We start from the raw sequence: 15,612 nt of genomic DNA, 5'->3' as shown, positions 1-15,612 counted from the left end.
CACACATTTTTGGGGGACAAAATTCAGTCCATGACAGCAGCCGAGCACTTAACCACTGCACCACCAGGGCTCACAGGATGATCCCATATAGGTGGTAAACTGGCTTAATAAAAAAAAAACTTTTCATTATAGAAAATTCAAGCATATACTAACGTATAGAAAATAATACAAGCAAACTTCCTGTACCTACTCTCCCCTACCTTCACTGGATTATTTTAAAGCAAATCCTAGATATCATTTTATCCATAACTACTTCAGTATGTATCTCTGAAAGATAAGGGTGTCCTTTGCAAAACATAATCATAATATCATTAAACCCAAAACCAACCCACACCTAAAAAAAAGAATAATAATTTTTTTCATATCATCAAATATCCAGTTAGTGTTTATATCTAGAGTCAGATTTAGTCAAAGTTTTTCCTAACCTCGTTCTCTTGCAATTCCTTTGCGGTTTTTCTGTAACGGTTATGGGTTCAGCTCCAATGAGGTAAAATGAAGTGGAGAATTTTATTCACCAGAAATTCTCCATGAGGAGTCTTCATGATAAAAAACACCATGAGAGGGGAACTACACTTCCCAAGAGGCCTTGTGCCTTTCCTTCCACTGTGAGCACAAGCAAGCCAGAGGACATGGAGTCTCCAGGTTCTCTGGACACCTGTTGGTACTGTTGAGTTAGTGGGTGGAAGCACAGCCCCAGTGGCCATTCTAGGGTACAGGTTAGGTTTGCCAGACTTAGCAAATAGAAATGAATATAGGAGGCCTGGTTAAAATGAAATTTCAGAGAAACAACAAATAATATCTTAGGGTATATTTGCATGGGACATACAAATACAAAAAATGACTAATTAAGAAACCAAAAAAAAAAAAAAAAGAAAAAAACCAAACCCATTGTCATCAAGTCAATTCCAATTCATAGCAACCCTTATAGGACAGAGTAGAACTGCCCTATGGAGTTTCCAAGGAGCGCCTAGTGGATTCGAACTGCCGACCTTTTAGTTAGCAGCCGCAGCTCTTAACCACTACACTGCCAGGGTTTCTGACTAGTTACCAGTTGCCATCAAGTTGATTCTGACTCATGGCGACCTCAAGTGTGTCAGAATAGAACTGCACTCCATAGTGTTTTCAGTGGTTGATTTTTCAGAAGTAGATCACTAGATCTTTCTTCCAAGATGCTTCTGAGTGGACTCAAACCTCTAACCTTTTGGTTAGGAGTTGAAAGCCTTAACTGTTTGCTCCACTATTAGCTATTGTTCATTTGAAACTGAAATGTAACTGTATGTCCTATATTTTATCTGGCAACCCAAGGCAGGTGGCACAGTAGATTTGTACAAGGGAGGAAAGAACTAGACGATCTCACGAGGCCAGGGTTTTTTGAAGAGTTAAGAGTGCCTAGAGCATGGGGAAAATGAAGAGAAGATGGGAGCTTTTATAAGTGTTTCTGCGGGTTATGAATTGTAGCCCTTTTAATTAATGCTTTTCAAAAGATACAAGTCAAGCTCAGAATTACTTTTTGAAATGAATCTGGTTGCTGAGCCATGTGTCTTCGAATGTGACACCAACACCACCATCCTAAGACTGGATCACAATTCTAAATGTGATTTTATTTTTTTGTCCATCCAAAAAGTTGGGCTCCTTCAGAGTTACAGAGTGATTTGTGGGATAAAACCTTCTTCTACTTTTTTTTTTTTTTTTTAAAGAACCAGGGCAGGGGAAACAAGATCATATCCTGATATTTGCTTAGACACTTATTAGACAGTGTCATTCTCTTCAGCTTACTCCACATTTCCAGTTCCTGGCACAAACCTGGAATACATGCACGGTCTATTTGTTCAGTGGCAAAATGAAAATATTAATCTAATTTCCATTTCACCTATTCTGAACCTTGAACAGGGAAAGCAATTAGGATAAAAGCACCAGGCATGCCACCTGTATAATAACTCACTGGCAGGGCCTATTACAAGATGGGAGCTAGGAAGACCATTTGGCCAAGGTCTGAAATTCACAAATGGCCTCAAATATAGGCTTTTCACATAGTTCCAGAAGAGAATATACATACAGACATATTGTGTGTGTATGTTATCAATTTTAAAAGCACCCCGATATTTGTAAATATATTTTGCCATTTCTTAAATTTTAATATATATGCAATCTCAAAAAATGGGAGGAGAAAAATGAGGAAGTGGCTCAGGACTCCTTCCACCTCTGAAAGGTCCTGCTCACTCATATTGAAGAAAGATCATATACAATTTTTAAGTCCTTATGTGCATAGTACTCTATACCCAAAGTTAGCAAAAGTCTTAGGTATACTTTTCATGTATACAGCAGTCTATGGTTCACAAAACCTTTCACATACAGGGTTTCACTTGGTTCCCACGAGAGTCCAATGGGGTAAGCATAGTAGATATTATTATCCTCAGCGCACTAAAAAACCAAATCCACTGCTGTCAAGTTGATTCCAACCTATAGCGACCCTACTAGACAGAGGAGAACTGCCCCACAGGGTTTCCAGAGCCATAATCTTTAAGGAAGCAGACTGTCACATCTTTCTTCCACAGAGCGGCCCGGTGGATTCAAATTGCCAGCCTTTCAGTTAGCAGTCAAACACTTTAACCACTGCGCCACCAGAGCTCCTTTTCCTCAATGCACAGATACTGAAATTAAGCCATTTGCCTTTGATTATATAGCTAGTGGGAGGCAGAATTCAGACAAGGAACATGTTGTTTGCTTCCTAGTTAATTTTCCTATTGTACCACACTCACTGGCTCTGGTTACAGTGTAAGAAAAATATATTTGATACATGCATTCCAACTCTCAGCTCAATTTCACAATTGTAGACTTAGATGTTGGTTAATTTCAGCTAATTTTTTTCTCTTATTTTAAAGACTGTCTCATCAGAGTGCCATTTCCAAAAAAAAAAAAAAAGTTAGTGAAAATGAAATACATCATAAGCAAAGCATTTGTTAGCCATATATACTCTTTGGAATATTTTTCAGACCTTTACTTCATTATGAAATATCAAACCAATTGCTGAATGTCATCCAAAATGAAAAGTTCATCATTATTTCTGGCCCTGCTATCCTCAGAATAATTAGAAGCAAGATCGATGAGGAACTGAATAAACTTATCTAGGGAATGCACCTGCTTTTCATATTTTAATGTCCCTTACCATGATTCTTTAGAAAGAGTGAAAAGACAACCTCATCAATGAAATGAGTGTTTTTCCAGATCAAACTTTTAAATTCAGGTGGTGGTGTTGTTAGGTGCCCTCAAGTCAGTTCCGACTCAGAGTGACCCTATGTACCATAGAACGAAACACTGCCCGGTCCTGTGCCATCCTTACAATCGTTGTTATGCTTGAGCTCATTGTTGCAGCCACTATGTCAGTCCATCTCGTTGAGGGTCTTCCTCTTTTCTGCTGACCCTGTACTTTGCCAAGTATGATGTCCTTCTCTAGAGACTGCTCCCTCCTGATAACATCTCCAAAATATATAAGACACAGTCTCGCCATCTTTGCCTCTAAGGAGCATTCTGGCTGTACTTCTAAGACAGATTTGTTTGTTCTTTTGGCAGTCCATGGTATATTCAATATTCTTCGCCAACACCACAATTAAAAGGCGTCAACTCTTCTTCGGTCTTCCTTATTCATTGTCCAGCTTTCACATGCATATGATGCGATTGAAAATACCATGGCTTGGGTCAGGCGCACCTTAGTCTTCAGGGTGACATCTTTGCTCTTCAGCGCTTTAAAGAGGTCCTTTGCAGCAGATTTACCCGATGCAATGCGTCTTTTGATTTCTTGACTATTGCTTCCATGGCTGCTGATTGTGGATCCACATAAAATGAAATCCTTGACAACTCCAACCTTTTCTGTTTATCATGATGTTGCTCATTGGTCCAGTCGTGAGGATTTTTGTTTTCCTTATGTTTTGAGGTGTAATCCATACTGAAGGCTGTGGTCTTTGACCTTCATTAGTAAGTGCTTCAAGTTGTCTTCACTTTCAGCAAGCAAGGTTGTGCCATCTGCATAACGCAGGTTGTTAATGAGTCTTCCTCCAATCCTGACGCCCTGTTCTTCTTCATATAGTCCAGCTTCTCGGATTATTTGCTCAGCATACAGATTAAATAGGCATGGTGAAAGAATACAACCGTGACGCACACCTTTCCTGACTTTAAACCAATCAGTATCCCCTTGTTCTGTCTGAACAACTGCCTCTTGATCTATGTAAAGGTTCCTCATGAGTACAATTAAGTGTCTGGAATTCCCATTCTTTGCAGTGTTATCCATAGTTTGTTACGATCCACACAGTTGAATGCCACTGCATAGTCAATAAAAACATCCCTCTGGCATTCTCTGCTTTCAGCCAGGATCCATCTGACATCAGCAATGATATCCCTGGTTCCAAATACTCTTCTGAATCTGGCTGGAATTTCTCGCCATTTCCTAGGGATGTACTGCTGCAACACCTTTGAGTTATCTTCAACAAAATTTTACTTGCATGTAATATTAATAATATTGTTCGATAATTTCCACACTCTGGATCACTTTTTCTTTGGAATGGGCATGAATATGGATCTCTTCCAGTCAGTTGGCCAGGTAGCTGTCTTCCAAATTTCTTGGCATAGACAAGTGAGTACCTCCAGTACTGCATCCATTTGTTGAAATACTTCCACATCCATCAATTCCTGGAGCCTTGTTTTTAGCCAATGCCTTCACTGCAGCTTGGACTTCTTCCTTCAGTACCACTGGTACATTGAAGCCCTCATGGCACAGTGGTTAAGAGCTACAGCTACTGACCAAAAGGTTGGCAGTTCCGATCCACCTGCTGCTCCTTGAAAACCTGATGGGGCAGTTCTACTCTGTCCCGTAGGGTGGCTATGAATCAGAATTGACTCTGTCGTATAGGGTGGCCATGAGTCAGAACTGACTCAACGACACACAACAACAACAATAACATGATGTTAATGAGGTGGGGTTAGCAGCAGTCATGTTAATGAGGCAGGACTCAATCTACAAGATTAGATTGTGTCTTAAATCAGTCTCTTTTGAGATATAAAATACAGAAGCAAGCAAAGAGACAGGGGAACCTCATAACACCAAGAAAGTAGTGCCAGCAGCAGAGCACGTCCTTTGGACCCAGGATCCCTGTGCAGAGAAGCTCCTAGGCCATAGGAAGATCAATGACAAGGACCTTCCTCCAGAGCCCAAAGACAGAGAAAGCCTTCCCCTGAAGCTGTTGCCCTGAATTCGGACTTCTAACCTCCTAGACTGTGAGAAGATAAACTTCTGTTTGTTAAATTCATCCATTTGTGGTATTTCTGTTATAGCAGTACTAGATGACTAGGACAATGTGATCTCTGGCATCATTTCTATTACCAAAGCCATATTTTCCAACTACTGATCCTTTTTCTTTGTTTCCAACTTTGGCATTTCAATCACCAGTAATTATCAATGCATCTTGATTGCATGTTTGATCAATTTCATACTGCAGAGGTTGGTAAAAAACCTTCAATTTTTTCATCTTTGGCATTAGTGGTTGGTGGGTAAATTTGAATAATAGTTATAGTAACTGATCTTCCTTGTAGGCCTATGGATATTACCCCATCACTGATAGCACTGCACTTCAGAACAGATCTTGAAAGATCTTGAAGTGTTCTTTTTGGTGATGAATGTGACGCCATTCCTCTTCAGTTGTCATTCCCAGCATAGTAGACCATGTGATTATTTGATTCAAAATGGCCAATACTCATCCATTTCAGCTCACTAATGTCTAGGATATTGATCTTTATGCAGTCCATTTGATTTTTAAAAAAATTTTTTAAATTGCACTTTAGGTGAAAGTTTATAGCTCAAGTTAATTTCTCATACAAAGGTTTATATACATATTGTTTTGTGACATTAGCTGCAATCCCTACAACGTGACAGCATACTCCCCCTTTCTACCTCGGATTCCCTGTGTCCATTCAACCATTTCCTGTCCCTTCCTGCATTCTCATCCTGCCTCCAGACAGGTGCCGCCCATTTGGTCTCCTGTATCCAACTGAACTAAGAAGCACACTCTTCACGAGTTTTAGTTCATGTTTTATAGCTCTTTGACTGTAGAGTGGTTTTCGGGAATGGTTTCAGCTCAGGGTTAATACTGCATCTGGGGGCTGTAGTTTCGGGGTTCCTCCAGTCTCTCTCAGACCATTAAGTCTGGTATTTTTATGTGACTTTGGGTTCTGCTCCACACTTCTCCGTTCTGTCTGGCACTCTCTGTTGTGTTCCCCATCAGGGCGGTAGTTGGTGGTAGCCAGGTACCACCTAGTTCTTCTGGTCTCAGGCTGGTGGAGTCTCTGGTTTATGTGGTCCTTTAGTCTTCTGAGCTAATATTTTCCTCGTTTCTTTGGTTTTCTTCATTCTCCTTTGCTCCAAGTGGGATGGAACCAATTGATGCATCTTAGATGGCCGTTCAAAAGCTTTTAAGATCCTAGATACCACTCACCAAAGTGGGATGCAAAACATTTTCTTAATAAACTTTTTTTATGCCAATTGACCTAGATATTCCCTGAAACTAAAGTCCACAGGCCCCAGCCCCAGCTACTCTGTCTCTCAAAGTGTTTGGATGTGTCCAGGAAACTTCATAGCTTTTGCTTTGGTCCAGTTGTGCTGTCTTCCCCTGTATTGTGTGTTGTCCTTCCCTTCACTGAAGTTGATCCTTGCCTAGTATCTAGTTAGTGAATTTCCCTCCCTCTCCTTTCCCACACTTGTAACCACCAAAGAATGTTTTTTTTTTCTGTGTTTAAGCCTTTTCTTGAGTTCTTATAATAGTAGTCTCATACAATATTTGTCCTTTTGTGACTGACTAATTTCACTCAGCGTAATGCTCTCCAGATCCATCCATGCTGTGAGATGTTTTTTGGAATTATCATTGTTCTTTACTGTTGCATAGTACTCCATTGTGTGTATGTACCATAATTTATTTATCCATTGGTCTGTTGATAGGCACCTAGGTTGTTTCCATCTTTTTGCTATTGTGAACAATGCTGCAGTGAACATGGGTATGTATATGTCTATTTGTGTGATAGCTCTTATTTCTCTAGGATATATTCCTAGGAGTGAGATTGCTGGATCATACGGTACTCGTATTTCTAGCTTTTTAAGGAAGCACCAAATCAATTTCCAAAGTGGTTGTACCATTTTGCATTCCCACCAACAGTACATAAGTGTTCCAATCTCTCTAACATTTATTATTTTGTGTTTTTTGGATTAGTGCCAGCCCTGTTGGGGTGAGATGGTATCTCATTGTAGTTTTGATTTGCATTTCTCTAATGGCTAATGATTGTGAGCATTTTCCTCATGTGTCTGTTAGTCACCTGAATGTCTTCTTTGGTGAAGTGTTTTCATATCCTTTGCCCAGTTTTTAATTGGATTATTTGTCTTTTTATTGTTGAGGTGTTGCAGTATCTTGTAGATTTTAGAGATTAGACCCTTATAGGACATGTCATAGCCAAAATTTTTTCCCTCTCTATAGGTTCTCTTTTTACTCTTTTGGTGAAGTCTTTTGATGAGTATAAGCATTTGATTTTTAGGAGCTCCCAGCTCTCTATTTTCTCTTCTGGTGTTTGTGTGTGGTTAGTTACAGTTTATACTGTATTTACGCCATGTATTAGGGGCACTAGTTTTTTTTATTAGGGCTCCTAGCATTGTCCCTATTTTTTCTTCCATGATCTTTATAATTTTAGATTTTATATTTAGGTCTTTGATCCATTTTGAGTTAGTTTTCGTGTATGGCGTGAGATATGGGTCCTGTTTTATTTTTTTTGCACATGGATACTCAGTTATGCCAGCACCATTTGTTAAAGAGACTGTCTTTTCCCCATTTAATAGACTTTGAGCCTTTGTCAAATACCAGCTGCTCTTAGGTGGATAGATTTACATCTGGGTTCTCAATTTTGTTCCATTGTTCTATGTATCTGTTGTTGTACCAGTGCCAGGCTGTCAAAACTACCATGGAGATACAATAGGCTCTAAAATCAGGTAGTATGAGGCTTCCCACTTTGTTCTTCTTCTTCAGTAATGCTTTACTTATCTAGAGCCTCTTACCTTTCCATATGAAGTTGGTGATCTGTTTTGCTGGCTCATTAAAAATGCCATTGGAATCTGGATCGGGACTGCAATGTATCTGTAGATTGCTTTGGGTAGAATAGACATTTTCACAATGTTGAGTCTTCCTATCCATGAGCAAGTCCATTTCATTTTTGATGGCTTCCAATTTTCCTAGATTCACACTTTGTGTATTCCATGTTCTGATTACTAATGAATGTTTGCAGCTGTTTCTTCTCATTTTGAGTCATGCCACATCAGCAAATGAAGGTCCCAGAAGTTTTACTCCATCCACATCATTAAGGCTGACTCTACTTTGAGGAGGTAGCTCTTCCTCAGTTGTATTTTGAGTGTCTCCAACTTGCAGAGCTCATCTTTCAGCACTATACCAATGTTCCACTGCTATTCATAAGGTTTTCACTGACTAATATTTTTTAGAAGTAGATCGCCAGGTCTTTCTTCCCAGTCCACCTCAGTCTGGAAGTTCCGCTGAAACCTGTCCACCATGGGTGACCCTGCTGGTATTTGGAATACGAGTGGCATAGCTTCCAGCATCACAGCAACAAGCAAGCCACCACAGTATGACAAATTGACAGATGAGTGTTGGTAATTTCAGGTAACAGAGTTTTAAAGAAACTAAAAAAATTAAAATATAAAATTCTGTGGAAAAAGTGATGAAATTTTCCCAGAGAACTGATTTTGACTTTAAAATTATTTCCCTATGTGCATTTCAAACTGAATTTCCATTGGAGTGTTAAAAGCTAGTGAATAAGAATTCCAGCTCATGGCAGCAAGTCTCTGGTTCACAGCATTACAGAACATTATCTGCCACTGCCAGGGATGAGACAGTTTCTCAGGTACTAGTATACAAAACTAGGGTTAGAGCTCCCGGAGTCATTACCCACTGACTTAAGGTTAACTTCTCTGGAAAGAGATGAGAAATTCTACTTCTTATTTAGTTTCTGATCAGTGGAAAAATTGAAGTAATCCATAGCTTGGCGTGGCCCATGGGAAAGTTAAGAAGCACCTGCCTAAAAATGCTTCTCTTTCTCTCTTCTCTTTCCACCTGCCTTCACCTTCCTCTATACCCTGATTTTCACAGTATTATTTTCCTCAGTAATAACAACATTTACTATGCACTTGCTATGTGCAAAGCATTAGGAAATCCTATAATTGGGTCCTTGTGCTTCGTGATCATGGCGGGGTAGTGAAGAGCTCCCATAGAATTAATCAACACTCGGGGGGGGGGGGTGAAATGTAGTAAAGGGACATTGTGGGACGTGGGTTGATTATACTGAGTATAGGACTAACCAACCACTGGATTCCAAATTACAAATTTAATATCATGGTGAGGACAGAGAACGGAACATTATTAAATTCCTGTCCTAGCTGCATTGTCAATGTTAGCCTTCACTGGTTCCGGTTGTGGATACATAGATCCCTCTTTCTTTTTAAAGGCAAATTCTTTAAATGTACTCCTAGCTTAAAATTTGGCCTTAGTCTTATACTGAAGTATCTACTTAGTCACCAGGATCTTACTAAGCAAGGAAACAAAATATAATATCCTTTTCCTCTTTATTGAAAGGATGATAGTGATGCCTAATATATTATGGAGAGAGGAGGAAATTGGATCCTATTCCTACTTCATTGTTAATGACTTAACTTCATGAAAATACTAAGTCTTCATTATACTTTCTTCTGTGTTAATTGTGGAAGCAATGGGGTAAGTCTTTCTGTAAAAACCAATTATCCTACATGACACCTTTTAATTCTGTAATTCATTGATCCTCCTGAAGTTTAGAATTTGAAATCAAGTTTGGCAGTGAGCAGTTAAATTAATTATAATCATTTTAGCTAATGGAGGTAGTGAACAGCTTTAAAAATCTTCAAGAATAGAATAGATAAATGTCACACCTGGATATAGATGTTTATCTGACTTTAAGAGCTAGGCCAACTGATAACTCTGGATTATATTTCAAATATTTATTGAGAACCTACTATGTACCAGGCTGTCTCTATACTTACAAGTTTGGTAGTGGGGAAAATAGTAAAAATCACCTGCTTGAATTCAGTTAAACAAACCATGTGAACCAAGAGTAAGAAGGTTGAATTTTGTCAAAAAGCAATGTGATTTGCAGACTACCAATTGGATTCAGTCAGTCAACTATTAACTGGCTATTTTCAAAATAACCAAATGTAATTAATTGATTTAAAATAACTAGCACTGTGATTGGAGGTCAGTCAATTGGTTGGTATAGATAATGGCCTACTATCCCTTCTAGTTCTTTAAGTTGTTCTCCTACAGTCCAAACAGAGCAGGAAAAAGCCATTTGGACCAGTTTATGTGGTATAAAATCAGGGTCTTAAAGTTTGATGATTTCTAGAAAACTTCTGTAAAACATAAATATTGTATCTTAATGAGAAGTGTATTTGGGGTTGAAATGTTTTATTACATTTGATTTTGCTTACTGTGAAAGTACAATTTTCCCACTGAAATACTGAAGTTTATGTATAGAAATAAGGGTATTTCCCCAAGCAACATACAACTCTGATCTATGTTCAATTCCTGAGCTCTGCACTCTGCTAGGCTCTGCATGCTGAAGAGCTTAATTTTCTTTATCGGTACTTTGCAATGACAAGGGGAGTATCTGGGCTTACATTTATCACTATGCTTTTCAGATAATGGAGAGAAAGAAATCACCACTCTATTTAATTGGGAAAAGAAACGTAATTAGCCTTGGAAGTGATTTTTTTCCTATTAACAACTTCCAACTCCTTCCTCGGAAACCCTGGTGGTGTAGTGGCTAAGGGCCATGGTTGCTAACCAAAAGGCTGGTGGTTCAAATCCACCAGGTGTTCCTTGGAAACTGTATTAAAAGGCCACAGCTATCTGTCATTTATCTTACTGGGAAGAGTTCATTGGACTGGACTGCGGAGTTAAGCATCAAAGAGGACCTGGAATCCATCAATATTGGAAGAGAGTGCAGAACCTTAGGCTGTTGAGGGGCCTTTAAACTTACCTAGCCTGACACTTGATTTCATAGTTAGGAAAACTGAAGTCCAGGGAGAGAAAAATACTTGTGTGAGATAAGCCAGTAAGTTAGTAGGAGAGTTGAACTAGTACCCAAGTCTCTGATCCCTACTCCAGTACCCTTTACCCAATACATAGTATCCAGGGTGGTAAATCCAGGTAAGTCTGACCAACGTGCTGAGCTCTCCTGACTTGTTGAAGAAATGAGGCCCCATATCTGTGGTCTATCATCTTTGCATTTTATTTTATCCTTAAGAACTCCTCAAATGGCAGTTTTCACATTCTAAATGACTGGTTTAGGGTGTGCTAGGACAGGAAGTCAGTGCAATGGGAAAATGTTACAGAAAAGTAAAAAAGAGAACAATCTCAATTTTTGAAAGAGAAACCTATTCCTTTAGGCTCTGGCACTGGAAATTTATCCGCAGGGAAAAAAATAAATACTTGGGAAATCTTCTACTTTCATTCTCTTCTGCCATAGTTGTTCAAAAGGAAAATTAAAATTTAATTTTCTAGACATTTCTCTGGATTACCCAAGAACCAACAATTGTCTTGGTGCTCTTTTCAGTGACGGGAGAATAAGTTCTTCAACTTTCCAACCAAAGTTTCCCGGTAATGAAGGGGAAATAAAAAAACTCATTCTGATGCGCATCAACTAAGTGTTCCTTCTCTGGGTAATTGGCTTCCTGGAAGGTGAATGGGTGCTCATTTAGCGATCCACGGCCAAGTGGGTCCTGGCCAAGGGAAAATGAAATGTAACAGATTTAGCGTTAAAGGATCCACAAGCTGAGCGTGCACATGAATCAGAGACATGAATCATAAATCCTGTTCTGTTTATAGCAAATTAGCCCCGAAGACAAATAAAAAATCAACCATTAATTTTCACACTTTCCTTTTGATAGACTTTTTCATTTGGAGGCAATTACTATCATAATAACAATAATGGCACCTTATAATTTTACTCTGCAAAGTGCTTTCCTGTCTACTCCTAATTTCAATTTCTCCAAGTTCAGATGGAAAAAAGTATGGCTTTTAAAAATTGATGCAAAATGAGAATTGAAAGGAAATCCAAAGAGATGCTAAAGCTGCAATTCTATAGTGCCTAGCATAGAGTAACTGTGTTTGAACCAGTATACATGATGTTTTTCAGAATTCAGAATCTTTTTTTTTTTTTGGTCTTTATGTTTTTCTTTTTTTATTGTACTTTACATAAAGGTTTATAGAACAAACCAGTTTCTCATTAAACAGTTAGTACACATACTATTTTATGACACTCCACAACATGTCAACACTATCGCTCCTCAAATCTTGGGTTCCCTATTACCAGCTTTCCTGTCCCCTCCTGCCTTCCAGTCTTTGCCCCAGGGATGGTGTGCTCCTTTAGTCTTGTTTTGTTTTATGGGCCTGCCCACTCTGGCTGAAGGGTAAACCTCAGGAGTGACTTCATTACTGAGGTGGAAGGGTGTCTGGAGGTCATACTCTCAGGGTTTCTCCAGTCTCTGTCAGGCCAGTAAGTCTGGTCTTTATTTTTGAGTTAGAATTTTGTTCTACATTTTTCTCCAGCTCTGTCTGGGACTTTCTATTGTGATCCCTGTCAGAGCAGTCAGTGGTGGTAGCAGGGCACCATCTAGTTGTACTGGGCTCAGTCTGGTGGAGACTATAGTAGATGCGATCCATTAATCCTTTGGACTAATGTTTCCCTTATATCTTTACTTTTCTTCATTCTTCCTTGCTCCCGAAGGGGTGAGACCAGTGGAGTATCCTAGATGGCCTCTCACAGACTTTTTTTTTTTTTTTGATAACTTTTATTAAGCTTCAAGTGAACGTTTACAAATCCAATCAGTCTGTCACATATAAGTTTACATACATCTCACTCCCTACTCCCACTTACTCTCCCCCTCTTGAGTCAGCCCTTTCAGTCTCTCCTTTCTTGACAATTTTCCCTGCTTCCCTCTCTCTCTATCCTCCCATCCCCCCTCCAGACAAGAGTTGCCAACACAATCTCAACTGTCCACCTGATATAATCAGCTCACTCTTCATCAGCGTCTCTCTCCCACCCGCTGACCAGTCCCTTTCATTTTTGATGAGTTGTCTTCGGGGATGGTTCCTGTCCTGTGTCAACAGAAGGTCTGGGAAGCATGGCCGCCGGGATTCCTCCAGTCTCAGTCAGGCCATTAAGTTTGGTCTTTTTATGAGAATTTGGGGTCTGCATCCCACTGATCTCCTGCTCCCTCAGGGGTCCTCTGCTGTGCTCCCTGTCAGGGCAGTCATCGATTGTGGCCGGGCACCAACTAGTTCTTCTGGTCTCAGGATGATGTAGGTCTCTGGTTCATGTGGCCCTTTCTGTCTCTTGGGCTCTTAGTTGTCGTGTGGCCTTGGTGTTCTTCATTTTCCTTTGCTCCAGGTGGGTTCAGACCAATTGATGCATCTTAGATGGCCGCTTGTTAGCATTTAAGACCCCAGACGCCACATTTCAAAGTGGGATGCAGAATGATTTCATAATAGAATTATTTTGCCAATTGACTTAGAAGTCCCCGCAAACCATGTTCCCCAGACCCCCGCGCTTGCTCCGCTGACCTTTGAAGCATTCATTTTATCCGGGAAACTTCTTTGCTTTTGGTCCAGTCCAATTGAGCTGACCTTCCATGTATTGAGTGTTGTCTTTCCCTTCACCTAAAGCAGTTCTTATCTACTGATTAATCAATAAAAAACCCTCTCCCACCCTCCCTCCTTCCCCCCCTCGTAACCACAAAAGTATGTGTTCTTCTCAGGTTTACTATTTCTCAAGATCTTATAATAGTGGTCTTATACAATATTTGTCCTTTTGCCTCTGACTCATTTCGCTCAGCATAATGCCTTCCAGGTTCCTCCATGTTATGAAATGTTTCAGAGATTCGTCACTGTTCTTAATCGATGCGTAGTATTCCATTGTGTGAATATACCACAATTTATTTACCCATTCATCCGTTGATGGACACCTTGGTTGCTTCCAACTTTTTGCTATCGTAAACAGAGCTGCAATAAACATGGGTGTGCATATATCTGTTTGTGTGAAGGCTCTTGTATCTCTAGGGTATATTCCTAGGAGTGGGATTTCTGGGTTGTATGGTAGTTCTATTTCTAACTGTTTAAGATAACGCCAGATAGATTTCCAAAGTGGTTGTACCATTTTACATTCCCACCAGCAGTGTATGAGAGTTCCAATCTCTCCACAGCCTCTCCAACATTTATTATTTTGTGTTTTTTGGATTAATGCCAGCCTTGCTGGTGTGAGATGGAATCTCATCGTAGTTTTAATTTGCATTTCTCTAATGGCTAATGATCGAGAGCATTTTCTCATGTATCTGTTGGCTGCCTGAATATCTTCTTTAGTGAAATGTGTGTTCATATCCTTTGCCCACTTCTTGATTGGGTTGTTTGTCTTTTTGTGGTTGAGTTTTGACAGAATCATGTAGATTTTAGAGATCAGGCGCTGGTCGGAGATGTCATAGCTGAAAATTCTTTCCCAATCTGTAGGTGGTCTTTTTACTCTTTTGGTGAAGTCTTTAGATGAGCATAGGTGTTTGATTTTTAGGAGCTCCCAGTTATCGGGTTTCTCTTCATCATTTTTGGTTATGTTTTCTATTCTGTTTATACCTTGTATTAGGGCTCCTAGGGTTCTCCCAATTTTTTCTTCCATGATCTTTATCGTTTTAGTCTTTATGTTTAGGTCTTTGATCCACTTGGAGTTAGTTTTTGTGCATGGTGTGAGGTATGGGTCCTGTTTCATTTTTTTGCAAATGGATATCCAGTTATGCCAGCACCATTTGTTAAAAAGGCTATCTTTTCCCCAGTTAATTGACACTGGTCCTTTGTCAAATATCAGCTGCTCATACGTGGATGGGTCTATGTCTGGGTTCTCAATTCTGTTCCATTGGTCTATGTGTCTGTTGTTGTACCAATACCAGGCTGTTTTGACTACTGTGGCTGTATAATAGGTTCTGAAGTCAGGTAAGGTGAGGCCTCCCACTTTCTTCTTCTTTTTCAGTAGTGCTGTGCTTATCCGGGGCTTCTTTCCCTTCCATATGAAATTGGTGATTTGTTTCTCTATCCCCTTAAAATATGACATTGGAATTTGGATCGGAAGTGCGTTAAATGTATAGATGGCTTTTGGTAGAATAGACATTTTTACTATGTTAAGTCTTTCTATCCATGAGCAAGGTATGTTTTTCCACTTAAGTATGTCCTTTTGAATTTCTTGTAGTAGAGCTTTGTAGTTTTCTTTGTATAGGTCTTTCACATCCTTGGTAAGATTTATTCCTAAGTATCCTATCTTCTTGGGGGCTACTGTGAATGGTATTGATTTGGTTATTTCCTCTTCGGTGTTCTTTTTCTTGATGTAGAGGAATCCAAGTGATTTTTGTATGTTTATTTTATAACCTGAGACTCTGCCAAACTCTTCTATTAGTTTCAGTAGTTTTCTGGAGGATTCCTTAGGGTTTTCTGTGTATATAATCATGTC

General features: G+C 39.5%; 1 long non-coding RNA gene across 2 annotated transcripts in view; it reads left to right on the top strand.

The window, feature by feature from the left end:
* Positions 1-15,252, top strand: part of LOC126069500 (uncharacterized) — a 1,199,210-nt gene extending 1,183,958 nt beyond the window's left edge. For both annotated transcript variants that reach the window (XR_007515934.1, XR_007515933.1), the window contains exon 3: positions 15,107-15,252. This is a non-coding gene — a long non-coding RNA (uncharacterized LOC126069500). The remainder of the gene's footprint in view (positions 1-15,106) is intronic.
* The last annotated feature ends 360 nt before the right edge of the window (positions 15,253-15,612 follow it).

Source organism: Elephas maximus, chromosome X (assembly GCF_024166365.1).
Source record: "Elephas maximus indicus isolate mEleMax1 chromosome X, mEleMax1 primary haplotype, whole genome shotgun sequence".
In the NCBI taxonomy this organism is placed as follows: Eukaryota; Metazoa; Chordata; class Mammalia; order Proboscidea; family Elephantidae; genus Elephas; species Elephas maximus.
Note: the sequence above shows the minus strand (reverse complement) of the source record. Positions and strands in the feature narration are given on the sequence as shown.